This window comes from Humulus lupulus, chromosome 1 (genome assembly GCF_963169125.1).
Source record: "Humulus lupulus chromosome 1, drHumLupu1.1, whole genome shotgun sequence".
In the NCBI taxonomy this organism is placed as follows: domain Eukaryota; kingdom Viridiplantae; phylum Streptophyta; class Magnoliopsida; order Rosales; family Cannabaceae; genus Humulus; species Humulus lupulus.
Genome location: NC_084793.1, coordinates 235,106,533 through 235,127,144, shown reverse-complemented (window position 1 = coordinate 235,127,144; position 20,612 = coordinate 235,106,533).

The window sequence follows — 20,612 nt, the reverse complement described above, 5'->3', positions numbered from 1 at the left end:
AAGTTCAAATGACTCGCTTAGCGAGTGAAGCATTATTTTAAACACACAGTGTAACGGTCTTGGTTAACCAAGGCGTTACAACTTGGTATCAGAGTGGTCTAGGTTTAAGGGTTCTTGAATACTGGCTGGGCGTGTTTACTCTCCACTAAAGATAAGCTTGACTCATGGTTTGGTATCTAATGACATGATTATGTGGTTAATTGTTTAAATTGGACCTATGTGCCATATCTGCATGCTAGAATAGAGAGTATGATGTGTATGAACGTATTTGGTTGAAATAGCACTTGATAGTTGATGTATGAACGTTATAGATTTGTGTTTTGATATGCATATTGTGTGTGTGTCTATTATGTTTTTTGGCCCTATCCGTGGGATAATTTTGGATATGAATATCAAGGCTAAGAGGTTAAGTCATTGACAGCAGACAGATTCCAAAATTATGCATTCAAGACAGTCAACTGGACCTGGTATCATTAGTATGAGAGTTGCGGATGATAGTCGGGGTCAGAACCCTCCATCTACCCCTGGAATTTGTAGCAGAGGTTTGTTGGATGCAAGCAAGACCGACAGATCAGGATGAGGAGATTAGATGGTTGAGACAACGGGTTCCATTAGGGAAACGCTGCTTCGTATATCTTGACAACAATGGCACCAGTTTTGGTTCAACCTGAGGGAAGAAACATATGGGAATTATCGTATGAAAGATTCCAAAAGCATTATCCTCCAGTTTTCAAGGGAGGTTTGGATCTTTTCAGAGGTGATCAGTGGATGGGCATGATTAGCTCCATCCTTGACTATATGGGAGCGGTAGGCAATGACAGAGTCGCTTCTGCCACATATATGCAGCGAGGGATGCCCGAACATGGCGGAAGGTGGTATCCCAAACACGGAATGCTGTCATGATGGGTTGGGAGGAATTTAGACGGCTGTTCAACGAAAGATACTACTGTGACGCAGTTCGAACTGCGAAGACCAATGAGTTTATGAACTTTGTTCAAGATAGTAAGACAGTGACAAAGTATGTCAGTGAATTTGATGGGTTGGCCAAATCTGCTTTTGGTTTGGTACCAACAGATGTGGCCCAGAAGGAATGATTCATTCAAAGATTTAATTCTGGGGCGGCCCAGAGAGTTAAGCTTACTCCAGTGTATGAGATTTCTACCTACTCTTAGGTAGTAGAGAGGGTCCTTGTTGTAGAGGGCACAGGAAATGAGACATGGAGTGAAAGTGTCGTAGGGAAGGAAGCCCAGGCAATGGTATCCAGACTTACATGATTAGGTAAGGGCGTAGGCCCAGTGACCGGAAAAGAAAGATCCATTGTAGTTCTACTACCCCTGATTCTGACAGGAGGGTTCATAGTATTCAGGGTGGCAATGAGGTCTGGAAAAGTTATCCAGTATGCGCCAGGTGCAGGAGACGCCATCTAGGAGAATGCTGAGTGGAGGCATATTCTTTATGTGGAATAACAGGGGCATATCAGGAAGGATTGCTCGAAATCGAAGATGAAAGAACCAAGGAGTATAGACTACTCGACCTCAGTTCGAGTGTCCGCCTTGACACAGTCAGAGCCCGAGGCTTGTCCCTCGGAGACGGCCGATTGGCTCTCTAGTTCTCGTTCCTTTTATATTGAGTTGATTGTGTTTGGTGCTACGCATCTCTTAAAAGATACATAGATATGGGCCACATGCTTCATGGTTGTCACGCCATGGGGCTTGAGATGTCAGTGCCTGCTGGGAAAATAGGTAACCTCCAGGAGAAGGGTTTGAGTTCGTCATATGAGGATTTTGATATGATCTTGAGTATGGATTAGTCTGCCAAATAAGGGATAACCATGGATTGTAAGAAATGATGGTGATTTCTGTTAGGAACAAGTTTTCTAATACGCAACAGAATAATGATGGGTTGGCCCAGTATACAACAAAAAATTTTGTAACATATTTAAATTACATTTAAATATGCAGATCCATTAATATAGATACATTAATCATAAACAAGAAAAGAATAAAGAACATACCTCTTTATGCCTATCAAGTGTCCTTGCTATCTTTTCGTAAAATAAACGATCTTCCTATCCAAGCTGCTCCCAGGTACTCACACCATGATATTCCACAACGTTCTCTACACCTCAAGAAGTGTGTGGGCATTTAGAGAATAAACGATGGAATATTTCTTATTCAACTTGAAGTACTCAACACATGAGATCAAGAGAATAGTTCTGAGATTGGTTCTGTGTCTTTTTCATGGACAGATAGAAAAGTATCGTTCTTTTTCTTAGAGCGGATAAATTCAGTCTCTTATTTATTTTCTAATAAGTCTAACTTATATGGAAAATATTTAAATTTAAAAAATATATATGTAACCATTTTACAATTTATCTTTTAATTAATTAACTATCTTATTAATGAAAATATCAAAAACTAACTTTTGAATTTTCCATTATTTAATTAATTAAATAAATAAAAGTGAAAAATTTATCCCCGATTTTTATATAGCGGCACGCCACACACAGTCCAAGGACTGTGTGTGTTGTGCAGTACCCTATAAATTATGGATATTTGATTTTTCCACAATTATTTAATTATTTATTCAAACTACCTTATCAGATAAAATCCAACAACCTGATAATTAATTCAAATTTGAATCTATTATCTTTTTAGCTAATTATCACATATAATTAATTATTTGAATAATTATCAATCTTTTAAATTCAAATTCAATTTGAACTTATCAGATTACTATCTCCCACTCAAATAAAGATATTTAATTAATTCTGCTAATTAATTAAAACCAATTTTAATTAAATACTAATTTTGAAAATTAAGTATTTATTTTATTATAATTTCAAAAATTATAATAAATTAATTATTTATATAATTTAAAAAATTATATAATAATTAATTATTAATTAATTTTGATAATTACAACTAATTTGTAATTAATCAATATTATCACATAATTGTATATTTGGCCCGAATAACAAATTTCTTCTTAAATATGCCTTTTTACCATTTTACATTTTATATCAACTCATGCCTTGAATAGTGTTGATAGAGCCGCTGTGGGGACCTATGGACCTATAATTCCAAGCTCTAATAAATTTATGACTATTAATTAAACTCTTTAATTAAATAACCTTAATTTATTAATCTCATGATTGCTCCACTGTAAATATGGGACAACACTCTTGTAATTATAGACATTTCATTTACTGAGTACTTTATAACAATAAAGTGTCCATTGATATAATCATTACATACAAATTAACCCTCTAATAATGGTTCATAATTAATCGGGAATAAAATTACCATTTTACCATTTTAATTATATCTTGTTTCCTTAAGTACCATTGATTTTACTAGTGAAGGTTAATTTATAACTAAATTATGAATTTTAGCTCAATAACCTTTCAGTCCCAAAAGTCGACCCTTAAGAGAACCATTATTCAATCTCTTACGAGAAGGTATAGATTCCATAGCTGTATACCATGTCCCCAGCCATTTACATTAATGAGTTCCCAAAACAAAAGTTTATAGCCTAATCATTCTGACAAACCCTAACGAGTGAATAAAAGAACTCATATAACATAAATAGGAGTTCATAGTAACTTCAGGATTAAGATCTATTTGTATATGATCATCGGTTGATATATTTAATTAATACTTTGAAATGGTATTTAGCTAAGTATTAATAAACATATCTAGTCTAGTTCTATATGCTCTCTAATATATAAAGCACCTCCACTAAAGAGTCCTACTACACTAGTAATCTGGATCTAGATCACATGTATCCATAATACTAGTGGACCATACTTGCAGTAATTAATCTAAATATTCCATAACTGTATTTTACTGCGAACTATTCAAGTTCATTTATCTCAAACACAATCCTCCCGTACCAATACGTGGATGAGATCACATATATGAACTTAGAATATTTATGATATTTTCTTAATATTATCACAGAATAATATAGTCCATAAAATATATGCATAACAAATTCAATTTATTTATTTATTTCTTAAAACAATGTCTACTACATATGCTTTCAGGGCACAATTCCCAACAATTTCTGGATTTAAAAGGGAAGGACCCAGTTGCGTCTACGGGATGCCTAAATATTATGGTAGGTACCACTTGGAATATACCAGTTGGACTGGATGAAGACTAGATCAGCCAATAAGGTTTCAGATGGGTGCACAAAGAATCGTTGGGATCGTTGTTGCGTTAAGGAATTGAGTACGCGACAGGATTAAGGCAGGGATAGAATCGGTATCAGGGACATCATGAAGAACGACATTAGCTCAGCATAAAGAATTAAAGGTTTAGTTGACGAAGTATTTGATTTGAGGGTTGATCAGACGAAACATCTCATCATGGGACACGTCAACACTATTTGCTAGGAATGAAAGATGCAATTGCCCAGTTGCAAGGTAGGATAATGCTCTCAGGAATTGGCGCTCGAGCTGGTTATTACCAGCTAAGGATCAAGGAAAGAGACATTTCAAGAATTACTTCTGTTTACCCTAATTTCAGCACGAGTCCTTCACTCAGCTCGGGTACAGCTGGCAAATAAATATGCGGAGAAATAACCAAGGAAATGACATTTGTTTATCATCTACGTAAGCAATTCTAGTTTCACCCGGGCACGAGTGATGTTAAGCGTCTTGGGTTTAACCCAAGCTACAGATATGAAGGTTCTGAAAGCATGAGCTCATGATATTCAAATGGCTGCCGAAGTACGAGCTCGGAGAGATATCCAGCTCGTGATAAGTCGAATATATTGTGTACTCGTGCATCCCCAAAGACTCGGGTACTTTTATATGATTATGTATGACCAACCTGTCATATTTAATGTCCCAGATATTAGGAGACCATTTATTTTATGATCAAATCATATCCCAGTATAAATGGGAATTGTTTGTATAAAATGTAATAAATATGTAAATCTGTGATTGACTCACGCAGTTACCCAAACCTGTCCAGGAATTTTTCTATAAATACTGAGAATATTGGATAGGGGACGGGACGATTATTCTATAATACTGAAACTCTGCCAAAATAGAAAAAGAAACATCAATAATATAGACTCGTGGACTAGGTAGATTTTAACCACTTAACCACGTAAAACGATTTGCGTTCTTCTGAATTCATTTCATATTTCAGTTTATCATTAAGCATTAATTCAACCTTATTATTTCTTCAATACACTGTTGGCGAAAAACCGCGTCAACAGTTTGGTGCTTTCATTGAGATGGTTAAATTAGTGCTTTCATCAAAATCCCAGTCAAATCTCATCATGGTGGTCACTCGCTCAATGCACGACAATGAGATACAGCCTGGTGGGCAGGAGGCCCATCATAGCGTTGTTTCCAATGAGCATGGCCCTGAAGTTCAGCAACGTCCGGGAAAGCAATCGGCGGGCCACGGCGATACTGGGAGTTCGGCGTCATTGCCATCAAATCCAAACCCAGGCTATTTAACTGCGGTTGAGTTGGAAAATATGCACTTAAGAAGCCATATTTCTAAGGCAAACAGGCAAACTAAGAAGGTTTTGGCTTGGTTACCCCCTCTTGCAACCGGCGTTAATGTCGGAAAGAGGCAAATTGGGTCTCATAAGTCCCACAGGAATAATCGATCCAAACCAAGTCAGTCAGTCAAAACTGCCACCCCAAGTTCTGTGCTTATAGTGTGAGATCGCCAAAATGCTCAACCTAGTGGCCCTCCTAGGGGTCATTAGCACATCAGTCGATCGGTTAGAACCGCGACCCCAAGTTCGGTGCCTCCATCACACGCGCCTAGGAATACCAATGGAAACCCACGAGGAGGGGCTGGAATAGGTTCATAGAGACAGAATGTTCCAGCCAACCCTCTTACGTCACGATCAGATTGTCAGGCGCAGAGAGCTAGAAATAATGGGGCAGAATAGAGGCGGGCTAATTTAGTTCGCCCTGATGGGATAAGGATTGCCTCACAAGTTAGGCATCCCCTGTCACCCATAAGACATCCGACGCCACCTCATCCTACACGGGACATTCCTGCTTATGGATACAGCCCAGATTTCCTCCTCCGTCTGCCCATACCTATGTCCCACAGACACATGTCGAAAATCCAGATCCTCAGCCTCAACCGCGAGCTGTAAGCTGCGCAAATGGAAGTTATTGGAATGAAAGTCATCAAAGTGGTAGGTCCAAGGGCGATCTAAGAAATCATCTAAGATCGGCACAAAGTCCTCGATACTATCCATAGCCTGATCTACGAGATCGCCTGAATTCGCAGAGAAAAAATTCAGCCCGACGATTGTGTTAGTTATAATCGTCAAGAGGGAGGTCCTTCTAAATTACGTGATAACGGGAATGACCCCACCAAACCAATCTCAAGCTTGGAGGGACAACAACCCGTCAAACATGTATGATAGGATGGGAGTTGTTGAACAACGCCAAAATAACCTAGGGACTAGGGACCAAACCCTCGAGAGGCTAGCTCAGATGGAGGAGAAAATGAAGAAGCTTCTATGTGAAAAAGACAAAGACGATTGTGACTTAGAGGATGAGCTCAAGATTTTCGCCCCAAATATTGCGGCAGCCACATATCCAGTGGGCTTCAGAATGCCACACTTGTCAAAGTTTAATGGAGAAGGGGATCCGTCCGATCACCTTGGAATGTTTAACACCATGATGATGGCCCACAATGTCAAACCCAATTTGAGATGCATTTTATTCCCCTTAACTCTGGTTGGGCCAGCCAGACAGTGGTTTAAACAATACAAGAAGCATTCAATTAGCTCCTGGAAGAAGTTTTCTACTGATTTCAAGAGAGCATTTAGGGCTTCCGAGACAACTCGGATTAAGGCTGATTCATTGGCTAATGTGAAGCAATAACCTGGCGAATCGTTGAAGGCATATCTAAGTAGGTTTGCCAATATCACTGCACGAGCTAGAGATGTCGATGATAGCTCCAAACGCATGGCAATGAGGATAGGAATTCTTGTTGGAGGCGACTTGTGACAAGAATTATAGAGAAAAGGAGTTAATAGTGTGGACGGTTTTTTGTCACGAGCTCAAAGATGGGGTAACCTGGAAGAAGCCCGAGCTTCTGTCGCAGGAATCAGCCAGATCCCTACCTAGCCCGTTGGAGCGGTAACAGATGTTGCAGCTACTGCTCAAACCGTTACCCATAATAACCAAGGGGGAAATAATAAGAGGAAGGGAAATGGTGAGGGCGACCAAAGCGGGACAAAGAAAAATAAGTCTGGCGAGAAATTCAAACCTGTTTACGCAACCTATACCGACCTCACGGATACTAGGGAGCGCATATTCTTAGCCAAATCTACTCGTCTTCCATGGAAGAAGCCAGAACCACTGAAAAACCAAAGAGTGTAGAGAGATCCTTCGAATTTCTACCGGTTTCACAATGATATCGATCACAACAATAATGACTGTAGACAGCTGAAGGATAAGAACGAGACCCTGATCAGGGCAGGGCCTTTGGCCCAGTACGCCCGAAACCAAGTGGTCCCTAGTCAGCCCGCTGGAAAAAATCCTCTGTCAACTCCTGAAGCTTCAATGAATCAAGCCAGAGTCCAAGCGAATCAGGACACCCCTCCCCCGATAATAGGGGGAGATATAGCCACCATTTCGGGAGGGCCCCATCTAGCAAGCACGAGCAGAGGTGCCCAGAAGAGGTACATTAATGAACTAAAATCCCATAATGGAGTGGAGTTCGTCCCAGAACAACAATTATCAAAACAACAACGATTGTAAAAACAACCAATCATATTTACAGAAGCAAATGCTAGTCACATCCTGTTCCCACATAATGATCCTTTGGTCATAACTATTCATCTCGCCAATCGAAGAGTACGGAGGGCACTAGTAGATAACTGGAGTTCTGTGAATCTACTTTTTAGATCCACCTTGGAAAAAATGGGGTTGTTTGTAACAGAGCTGAAGGCGACCTCAATGATTCTGTACGGATTTTCTGGCGAATGATCAACAGCCATCAGGATGATTGAGTTAGTAGTAACATTGGGAGAAGATTCGCGAACTGTCTCCAAGTTACTCGAGTTTGTTGTGATCGACTGTCCAGCTGCATACAATGCAATTATGGGACGACCTGCGTTGATGGCATTTGAGGCCATAACCTCTATCCGCCACCTAGCAATCAAGTTCCCCTCAGCTCTGGGGATATGCACCATCAGTGGCGATCAACTCACTGCCAGAGAATGCTATAGCATTTCTATGAAGGGAAAATCACAACCCGGGCAGCAAACTATGGCCATAAATGATGGAGTTGAAGAGTCCCAGGAAGTGGAAGACACTTGTGGGACGGAAGAACCTCAAGAAGCAAAGGATAGCGACGTCATCCCACTTGATGACATTGACCCATGAATGGGCGAGGATAGGTCAGAGCTCCAAGCCATTAAGGAGCTCGAGGAAGTAAGAATAGACCCCAAAGATGCTTCAAGAGTTGTTAAGATTGGAAAAAATCTTGATGATAAAAGGAAAAGGGAGCTGATCGATTTCATACAAGAGAACCTGGACGTCTTCGCCTAGTCACATGAAGACATGGTGGGAATAAGCCCGAGTGTAATCATGCACACTCTAACTTGGAGAAGAACGTGCCTACGAAATCCCAAAAACAGAGGCGTTTTGGAACAGAACAAGCTGAGGCACTGGAAGAAGAAGTAGCGAGGCTATTAAAATGTGGGATTATTCATGAAGCAAAATACTTGATCTGGGTTGCGAATCCCGTGCTGGTCCCAAAGCCAAATGGGAAATGAGGACATGCATCGATTTCTCCAATCTGAAGACTACCTAAGGAAAGAAAGGACGCAAGAAAAATACTCTATCAAGCTCCAAGATATGTGATAGTGGATGGTACATTATACCAGCGTGGTCATTCATTGCCTCTCCAACTGTGTGTTCTACCTGAGGCTAAAACCATTATGCAAGAAGTACATGAACGATTTTGTGGAGATCATGCTGGGGGGCAAAACCTAGCATTGAAAATATTGAGGCAGGGCTATTTTTGGCCTATGTTCAGAAATGAGACAAATTCCAGCGCTTCGCCACAGTTGCTTGAGCTGCTCCAGTCGAACTAACGATGATCTCATCCCCATGGCCATTTGCAGTCTGAGGGATTGACCTAATAGGATCATTACGTATGGGAAAGGGAGGAGTTCGTTACATGGTAGTGGCAATCGACTATTTCATGAAGTGGGTAGAAGCCGAGCCTTTGGCAATCATCACTTCAAAGAAAGTCCTAGACTTTGTGGTGAAGAATATTGTATGTCAGTTTGGGCTTCCTAAAAATATCGTGTCGGACAATGGGACTCAATTCAACAGTGATCTCTTCACTAACTTCTATGAAAAATGCGGTTTTATTAAGAGTTTTCTTCAGTAGCATATCCACAGGCCAACAGGAAGGTCGAGGCTGTGAACAAAACTCTAAAGGTGAGCCTTAGGAAGAGGTTAGATGAGGCCAAAGGAGTATGGCCCGAACAGCTCCTGCAAGTACTTTGGGCATACCAAACTTCTCACAGATTCTCCATGGGACACACTCCTTTCTCCTTAACTTTTGGAAGCGAGGCCGTCCTTCCAGTCGAAGCTATGGTGACCACTCACAGGCAAAAGACATTTAGCCACGAATGGAATGATGAATTACTTAATGCATCTCTCAACCTAATCGATGAGAAATGAGAGGATTCGCAGTTACAGCTCACCCATTATCAACAAAAAATTACTCGTTACTTTAATTCTAAGGTGAAGAGACGAAGTTTTGGATTAGGCGACCTGGTTCTCCGAAGGGTCTTTCTGGCAAATAAGGATCCCAAGGATGGAGTTTTAGCCCCGAACTGGGAAGGACCATATCAAATCGTGGAAGTTTTGAGTGAAGGGACCTTCAAGAAATCTCAACTGGATGGGGAGACAATCCCACAGACCTAGAACACCATGCATTTAAAAAAGTATTATCAATAGTACGGTCATCCATGTAAGGCTTAAATATAAAATCCATTTAATTAAATAAAAGTGGGTTATTAAATGATTTTTCTTGTTGAGGTAGTTTTAAATAATTTTTCTTGTTAAGGTTGTATTAGCTCCTGTATTGATGTTTTTCAAAGCAACCAAGAAAGTCTCTACATTCTGGTTACTTGGGGTGCATATAACCCGAGGTGGATCAGAATAAGATCGCTGGATGAGTTTAATTACTTAAAACCCTGGATACAACCAGGTATAAAACTACCCTGGATACAACCAGGTCTAAAACTTAGAAGCTTGGAAAATTGATTATTCGACGGCCTTTTAAGAGCTCGAGATGTCAATAAACCTAGCACGAACTAAGTTTAAATCACTTAAAACCCTGGATACAACCAGGTCCAAAACTTAGAAGTTAGGAAAATTGAATATTCAATGGCTTTTCTAAGAGCTCAAGATGTCAATAAGCCTAGCATAAACTCAGTTTTAATCATTTAAAACCCTGGATACAACCAGGTACAAAACTTTGAAAGTTGGGAAAATTGTTTAAATCAAGGGTTTTTTTAAAGCTTGAGTTATCAATAAGCCTAACACAAACTAAGTTTTAAGTATTTAAAATCCCGGATATAACCAGGTCCAAGGTCTGATTCTTAACAGGTATGATATAAATCAACACGTAAAGTTTGGATACAGCCGAGCTCAAAATATCAGTCTCGGTCTAAAAATCGATTCCTAAAATCTTGAATGTACAAGTCTAAGGAGTCATAAACATGAGAGATAATGAAGGAAAGATGAATAGATAAAAAATTTACATATATAAATTGAAAATAAATTTGTCCCGAGGAGAAAACACCTCTAACTGAGCCCAAGGGAAATTGTTTACAAACAAATATAAAAACAGAAGAAAAGAGATTGTCATTGAGCCCTTCCAAGGTGCTTTGAGGATGTGACCTCCTTACCTTCCTGCTTGCCCACTGCAAAAGCATCCCCCATTTCTAACGACTCCTGGAAGATCCGACCCTTGAATTTTTCAAGGCATGAAAGAAAAGTTTCCATCCTGGTTAGAGGCCCAGCAATGGTACAACATGTCTTCCATGGATGACAGTGAGGCTGCCTTCTCTTCATTAACTACAGCCTCAGCCTCTAGCTGTTTTGCTTTGGCTTCATCAACCTCAACCTAGAGTTGTGCAGTTTGAGTCTGGAGAGCAGCCAAGGAAATCTTTGCAGCCTGCTCGCTTTCTTGGGACGAGGCGAGGGCAAATTTAGGATCATATTCGCTCTTTTGAGCAGTCGCAAAAGCAGCTTTGGCGTCCTGCTCGCCTTGTAACGCCCTGGATAGCCAAGACCGTTACACTGTGCACTTATAAAGGTGCAAGACTCACTTATCAAGTCATTATCTCAAAAATGTGTTACTAAACATATAAGAGCTAAGGTTAAAAAGGTTTTGGTCTCAAAAGACTCATTTCATATATTCAAACTATAGTAAACATGGGATCCCATAAGAAAACAAAGTTAGAATAAGTTCACAGACTCCCAAAAGTACATGAGTATTCACTAGCCATACTAAGGCAAAACAGACAGTCTTCAGGTTTCATGTCCTTGCCTAGACCTCAACCGTGGCGGCCGAGCACCTGGCTATGTACATTCCGCTCGCTGAGCTCTCCAGTCAAGGCTGGTCTAATTTTCCCTTGCCTTTACCTGCACCACGTAGCACCCGTGAGCCAAGGCCCGGCAAGAAAACATCTTATACAACTCAATTAATGATAACAGACAATTAACTCATTATGCATGTATTCCCATCAGATAATTCACAACAGATATTCAGCACATACAATCAGATTCAAGATACAATCTATCACATATAACACTCATATCACATAATATTCAGGGCCGACGACTTAGGCGTCACCCTTTGTTTAACCCACTGACTCCGGCCCGCTTAAACCGAGCTCAGTGCATAATAAGCTGTCCTCGGCTACCAGTGGCTGAGCTGCGCCATGTGCGCTAGTGAAACCCTTGGCACCCTTAGGCCATTGGTTCACTAAATGGCTTGCATGGCATAATACCATCTCTTCAAGCATTTACAATAGGGAGCCCTTAGTCTCATCACATATATTAAACCAGGTGCAGTTTTCTTACCTTTAGTCTGTACAGTTATTGAATTACGAGCAACGCCCCTCAAGCACGATCCGTTCCCGAGCCTAAGCCTTTATCACCTAGTCACAACCAAAGTATAGGGTTCCATTAATACTCAAATATAGGTTTCCAGTTACAAAGCTAACTCCTGGGAATCCGAATTCCACCAAGCATGGTGGTGAAACCAATCCCGAGCATACTAGACCACGTTCCCGTGCCTAAAACCCTCAAAAACTCATGTGTGCAACCAAGGGCTGCGGCCCTCGGAGCTTAGCCGCAGCCTTAGACTCAAAATAGAACCAAGCCTAGCTTGAACAAGACACGCGCCACGGCCCTTGCCTTGGGCACCGCGGCGCCCTCCCACGGTCGAGCCCCCTTGGCTCTTTTTCAACCTAGGGCCGCAGTGCTCTAGAACAGAGCCGCGGCCCTCCCCTTCGTGCACAGAAAACCCATCATTTCTAAGCTTGAAACCTCACCTTAAACCATCCCAAAGCTCCCCAACTCACAACCAATTAATCCCAACTCCTTTAGCATGACTAAAACAACATAATTCCACAGAAAATACAGCCTAACACACACTAATCTTCTCTTTTCAATTTCTGAAACTCAAGAGCTATAAACACTCAAAACAACCATTCAAATCCAATTTAAAACCCCTAAACCATGAGTTGAAACTTACCTCTTCTGTTGAATCACTTCACCAAGCCAAAGCCAAGTTAAGTCTCCAAGTTTCCTCCTTAATTCTGCCTTAAAACATCAAAACCATGTTTGCTTCAACACTTAACCAAAACCCAGAATTCTAACCATAGAGAAGAAAATTAAAAGCTTACCTTAACCCTATTTTAGTTCTTGATTATTCCCTGAGCTAAGCCTCCAAATCCCCACCTCCATCCTCAGAAATTCCAACTTGATTCCCTTAAGTTTTCTGTGTTTTCCTTCCCTCTGTTTTCCTTGAGAGTGAGAGAGAACTGAGGTAAAATTTTTAGTCGGTTTGTATTTTCTTCTAAAAGTTTCCTTAAGTGTATCTCATTGCTAAATCAATCCCAAGGCTCGGGGTCCCGGAACTGTCCCCGAGGCCAAAATGGTAAAATCCCCCAATATTCCCGCCTAGACATCCTAACCTCAAATATATCTCCATATATTTATTTTCGTAACCCGATAGTCCAATTCACTACCCGATACCTAAAATACCCCTGACTTGTCCAAAGTCACATCTTAAGCCCCGTTGTGACTTTTCCCCCCGCTATCTGACCCTAGGACCGTCTTGAGTCGTGCCCTACAAACCTACCACATAATAATGTGGTTCTCACATTTATCACATATATATATACATATCACATTACCACATAATATCATCAATTATCATATAAACATTCACTAAACATATAATTACTCATTTAAATCACAATAATTCCATTAATGCCCTCCTGGCACACTAATCAAGGCCCCTTAAGCCTTATTAGCGATTTTGGGTCATTACACGCCTTCTTGGGCAGCGGTCAGAGCAATCTTGGCAGCATTGATTTCGACCTCAAGCTCGTCATTTCTAGCCCAAGCCCGGGCTATGCTGCGATGTTGAGCCAAGGCAGACTGCAAAATAACAAGGTAAGTTAGATATATTCTTTGACATGATAAAAAGAAAGATGTCACCAAGGAAGGATAACTTACTGTGAGGTTCATCCCCAAGACTGACTCCAGAATGTTCTCCGGGCTCCGTTCCTCGATCGTCCTCAAGTCCCTCGAGCTGGCTTTGTAAGCATGCCCCCCCATGTGGCTTGCCGTCTCGTAGAGGATTCCCCGAAAGGCTTCAGGAATCCTTTCCAGATCCTGGGGATCAACTGGTATGCGGATGGTCGCGGCTGGGAGAGGAGGAGCTGGAGGATCAGCTTGAATTACTTGATTCTGAGAAGGTGTGAACCGAGGTGGAGGAGAATGAGGAGGAATCCTCCTTTGAGTGACAGAAGATACCAGAGCTATCGAGCTCATGCCTTTCCCCTTAGCAGGGTACTTTGAATCATTTCCTGCTACTGGAGGAGGGGTCTTCTTGGTAAGTTTGGGCCTCTTCACGACAGGGCCCGAGCCAATTTTCCCGGCCTAGAAAGCGGTGCAGAGGTCAGGAGCTCCGGTTTGTTCCATCTCTTCACCTGAAAAGAATAAAAGGGGATTAGGTCACAAGTAAAGTCAAAAGCATACTTAAAGAAAATAAATAAAGATCCTACCCTCCGGGCTGGGGAGGAGTCTATTATCACGACCTCCGGCCTTGGGATTACTTGAGGATAAGGAGAGTCTATGACTAATATCTCTTGGATCCTAGGAGGTTCAGGTTCAGGTTCCGGTTCTACCTTGGGGCTGGACTCATCTATGTACTGCTTAAATCCAGGGGCAAGGCGCCCTAGAGCAGGGAAGGCCATGACCTACGGTTGGTTTTGTACTCCTCAAAGATGGCGGACCTAAAATTTAGGGTATTATCTACAACAATAGTGCCCTTAGGGTAGCTATTGTCATGGCGTACCACCAAGTGATCTACACACTGGAGTAGGGTGATATTACGGTCTGGGTTGTGAGGATGGCGATGAACAAGCTAATTTGGGTTAAATCTAACTAACCTAAAATCGGAAAAACCCCTATCTAGTTCCCTATAAGGATATGGGTTACCTTGGCCGGAGGGTCTGGCTGCTACCCCTGACGCAGCTCGCTCTAAATTGGTTCCTGAACAGCCTCAGAAACCTGCCTCTTTCGCACAAGAGGCACCTCGTCCTCACCTTCGATGGCCGGCAAGGCCTCTTCTTGAGAGGGCGGGAGCTCGTGGACTACCGAGAGAGTAGCCCGGGTCCTTAAGGCCAACGTTTGGCCTTCGCCAATCAACTTACATGCCAGCATCGTGACATCATTCATGATTTGGCGGTAATCCTTCTTGCTGGGAGGCAGCCTAGATAATTTCTCGTACTGACCCCCAAGGGTCAAAGACTTCGTTGTCCTCGCAAATATGGCTACACGAGAAATAAACTCAGTTAATACATGTACAAGGGAAATATCTTAAAAATAATGAATTTCACGAGGTGAGGTCAGAGAATAAAGAACTTACAAGGACGGTTGAAGTATCTATGTTCACAATTTCAAAACATGTTCGACATAAAGAACAAGTCTTTATAGTCATTAGGGTGGCTTAGGAGCTCGATGAATGAAGCAGAATTTGGGAATGTGGTGAGGTAGTAGAACCCGTCACCTCGACCTCTTTGCTCTGGGCTGGCCTTGAGGCAGAAGAAGTATAAAATATCTGCTGGAGTGGTGACCTCCCACCTATGCTTCAGAATCAAGTATTTCAACCCCGCCAAAAGCCTATAAGAATTTGGGGGGAGCTGAAATGGAGCCAACTTCACAAAATTTAGAAAATCTGCGAAGTATTGGTTCAAGGAAAGGAAGGCACCCGCCTTTAAGTGTTCGTCACTCCAGACCGCGAAATCATCCTAGAGAGGAGAGTAGCTCCTTTCCCCTTCAAGGGTAGGTCGGGAAATGAGGACTCCAGTCCCGACCTCGATGTTGTGGCTCAACATAATCTTGTTTACCCTCCCCTAGGTCGTGATCTTGGAGATGATTCTTTATGCCTCGAAGTAGGCATTGGGGTCAACCACTCATTCCTTTTCCACCACTGGACCGGAGTGGGGAATGGGAGACTCAAGGGCGACCTTCTTCCCCTTCTTCTTTTGTTGAGAGGACGAGTTGGGTGCCTTCTTCTTGGGAGACATCAGATTGCCTAACGAACAGAACGATCTAATAAGTAGGTGACCTAGGAGGATTTAATGGTTACGACGCAGAAGTAGAGAGAGGGAATGTCTTATTTTTGATACACGAGCTGAGTTGGCCTCAACCTTGTTGTGTGATGCCACACGCTACCCTACGATACGCGCCTCGATTTCCTAACAGACCCCTAATATTTAGGGATCCATGTGTCAGAATATTAGGCCACAACTTTCCTTGGGAGGCGGTTTAGTGCAAAACCACCCAAGAAGCGTGACCCCTAGGCAACTTGGTTTGGACCCTAAAAACTTTTCATCTACTATATCCTGAATGGGTATTTTTAAATTCGCCATGAATTACCAAACTTTACCCAGAAATGACTCATTTTTATGAATGTCGTAGTAATAAAGATATTTTAGGGCCTACTCATTTGAATCTAAGTTGAAGCCTATTTGCTAAGAACATTTGGGAAATAAACTAATGTTGACTACGGTGAAGTGCGGATGAGCATGGTGAAGGAAAAAAAGAAGACCAGTAAAAGTAAATTTTCTTAGAAACCAAAAGACAGAGTACTTACAGTATGTTCTTCGATGAAAAGAGGTAGATTTTGCAAGGGAAAGCTCCTGGAATACTCCTGAGTAACTAAGTGCAACAAATGGTTTTTGGGTTTTTTCTAAGAAAGAAGAATGATTCGGAGATACAGAAGAGGGAAAATATGGAAAATTTCAAATGAAAGGTTGTGAAACTCAAAAATTGCTTACCCTATTTATACGTAAACGACATAAATTAACTTGGGCCATCCAATTTGGTTAGTACAAGATCCAAAGGCCATGGTTAAAAAGACAAAACGACGGCAAAAAGGTGACAAGACAATTATTATAAGCCTCAAAACCCGAACAGATGCCAATTTTGGTATCCCACGTGTCCAGTACTCGAGTAGTGGGCAGGCATGGTTTAATGCAGCAGAAGTCTAAAAGTCCCTACTGTGTAGGTCAGAAGGTGACGTCATGAACCATGAGCAGGGACATGGGGGGCAAATGTTGTACCCCAATTTCAGCACGAGTCCTTCACTCAGCTCGGGTACATCTGGAAAATAAATACGCGACGAAATAACCAAGGAAATGACGTCTGTTTATCATCTACGTAAGTAATTCCCATTTCCCTTGGGCACGTGTGATGTTAGGCATCCTGGGTTTAACCTAAGCTACAGATATGAAGGTTGTGAAAGCATGAGCTCATGATATTCACATGGCTACTGAAGTACGAGATCAGAGAGATATCCTGTAACGCCTTGGGTAGCCAAGACTGTTACACTATGTATTTATAAAGGTGCAGGACTTGCAAATGAAGTCATTTAGTTAAAAATGTGTCACTGAAACCATTAATGAACTAGGGTTAAAAGGTTTTGGTCGTAAAAGACACATTTCATATAATTAAACGTTTTGTACAAGGGTTCCCAAAAGATACAATGTTTGAAAGTCAGTTTACAAAATTTCAAGGTATAAATAACCACTAGCCACTCTAAGGGCAAAACAGACATTTTCGGTCCTCCTGTTCCTGTCCCTCCCTCAACAGTGGCGGCTGAGCAGCTAGTCATGTACATTCCACCTCTAGAGTTCTCCAAGTCAGGGCTGATCAAGTTTACCCTTGCCTTTACCTGCACCACGTAGCACCCATGAGCCAAGGCCTAGCAAGAAAATATAACATTATAGCACAAACAGTGATAATAATTAAATTTTAAGCATGTTCATACACTTAACATCCCACGCTAATTACATAGTCCATAGACATAACCAGAGAATCTACAAACCAATACCCAGCTATTCAGCATGACAAATTCATCAATCAACAATGGTAACCAAATCACATGATAATCAGGGTTGACGCCCTTAGGTCGCATCCTCTGTTTACCCCACTGATTCTGGTCCGCTTAAACCGAGCTCAGTGAATATTAAGTTGCCCTCAGCTACCAGTGGCTGAGCCGCGACCTGTGCGCCAATGTAAACTCCAGCACTCTTAGGCCGTTTGTTTATTATTCACATGGCATAATACCATTCTTCATAATGTTGGTTTTTATTGATCAAATCAGAGATTATGCGCAGCGGAACAACAATCAAATTGTCAGATTAATCCCATAAGATTTCTAGATCTACTTCTTCACACTCATATATATATTGAATCAAGGACAAGAATAGAAACATTACCTCAGGTCCTTCCTTGCTGCTATCTTTTCGTATGGCTGAATCCTTGAGATCTCACACCAAGATCTTCCAAAATGTTCTCAGTCACCCAAAGAACGAGTGTGGGCTCGCTATACAAATAATAGGCAATAACTATTTATCAGATATTCTCAACACATGAGATCTGATAAAGTTTGGACCTAGGTTTTGTGAAGAACAATGGCCTTTGTTTTTGTCACTGATCTTTTTCTCTGAGAGAATCCTAGATATTTTTCTATCCCTCAAACTTTCGTTTTGTGAAAACTGATATCCCATATTTAATAATATCCAATATATTATAATATTTTTTATTTTAAACAAATTCAAAATAACTGATCAGTTATCAGATTTTTGTTTAAATAATAATATTTTAATCATATTAAAATATCTCATTATTTATTTAATATTTAAATAACTAAAATTGTGGAATCAAGAGACCAAGTCTATCTCTTATGCGTGTAGCATAGTGCCTGTGCACTGTGCCACACGTGTACCACATGCATGTGCAGGCATGTGATTTTTCCCAATTTTATTATTATTTAAATACCAAAAATCCCAAAAATAAATTAATTCAAAATTAATTATATTTTTGTTAAATCAAATAATTAATTAATTACACATAATTAAACAATAATTATGTTTGATACATAGAAAAATATTTTACTTATCACATAAGTCCTTTTTGCCCAATTTTTGTATTTGCCTTTGACTGTGATTGTTTGAGCTATTTTGGGGACCATGGACCTATAACATTAAGCTCCAATAAATTGAAACTAAATAATTAAACTCTTTAATTATAATAGTTAATTTATTAATTCTGATATTACTCCACTATAAATTCATAACTGCACTCTTTATGTTATAGATATACTTTTACAGAAATCTTTTTCTTAAGTCGTCCATTGATATAACCATCTTACAATAGTTCAACCCTCTAATTAATTAGTTCATAAATTATAATGGAAGAATTACCATTTAACATTTCTAATTTACTTCTTATTCCTTAAGTACCATTAATTCACTAGTGAATAATTAATCTATAATCTAATTATAGATTTGAGCTCAAAATCATTCAGTTCCAGAATTAACCCTTAAGGGAACTAATATACGATCCGTTAGGAAAGATTAGATTCCGTATTGTTGATACATGTTCCCAGCCATCCATGATATTAAATCTCCAAAACAAAAGTCATTAGCCTCATTCTTTGAAGAGACCTTAACGAATGAATCAAAAGATTTAATAAACATGAACAGGAGTTCATGAACACTCAGGATTTAGGTTGATCTATAAATGATCATCAGTTATGATATGAATTACAAGTCTTTATTGTTAAATGGTTTTTGGATAAAGACTTTAATTCACATCGGTCCATGTCATATATAATCATATTATATAAAGCATCTTTACCGAGATGTCTTTCCACATCAATAATCTGAATCTAGATTATTTGTATCATTATGATACTCAGTAAACCGTACTTACAACTCCAATTAAAGAATTCCATAACTTTAATTTGTTGTTGTTGACTATTTTTTTATTCATTCATGTGATCTTAATTCTCTCGTACTAATACAAGATCACACCCTCAATAATGAATATGGAATTTTTATGATATTTGCAAAATTATTCAAACAATAATTTAACAATCTAAATATGACAATAATAATAAACCATTGTATTTATTTATTCACAGAAAAAACAAATGTCTTTACATGCTTTTAGGACACACTCCTAACATTCTTCATAAAGCATACAAAACAGGGAACCCTTAGTCCCATTATAAATTCACAACTGGGTGCAATTTTCTTACCTATAATTTCCAAGAGTACTGATTACGAGAGATGCCTCTTGAATATGATCTGTTTCCTGAGCCCTAGCTTATACCTATTCACAACCAAGATAAGGGATACCATTAATAATTGAAAAAAGTCTCCGGATAAAGTTCTAGCCTCCGGGACATCGAATTCCACCAAACACGGTAGTGGGATCGATCCCGAGCACCCTAGGTTAGGTTCCCGCGCTTAAAAACCCCAAAAGATCAAATATGCCCTTAAGGGCCGTGACTCAAGCTTCCCATGCCGCGGCTTGCTCCCAACCAGAGGCCCAACCTCGCCCAAAAATAGGCACGGGCTCAACCTTCCCCATGTCGCGACCCGCCCTTCCTCCCCAGCACCCATCTGCTTCAAAGGGCTGCAGCACACCAAGAACTGAGCGCGGCCCAACCTCTTCGAACCCAGAAAAACCACCATTTTTAACACTCAAACCTCACTCAAAACCACCCATAACCATCCTAATGATATAATCCAATTATCACAATCATTCTAACATGATTTCAGCAATATAACCCAGCAGAAACCTAGTCTAGAAACTCATCAAAACAACATTTCAATCTTTGAAACCCACAAGTTCAAGAACACCAAAACCAGTCAGAAAAAACCCAGAATTCAAACACTATATCATAATTTTAAGCTTACCTTCACTGAAGACTCAATCCTCCAAACAATTACTGAGCTACTCCCAAGCCTCTGCCTTAATTCAACCTTTA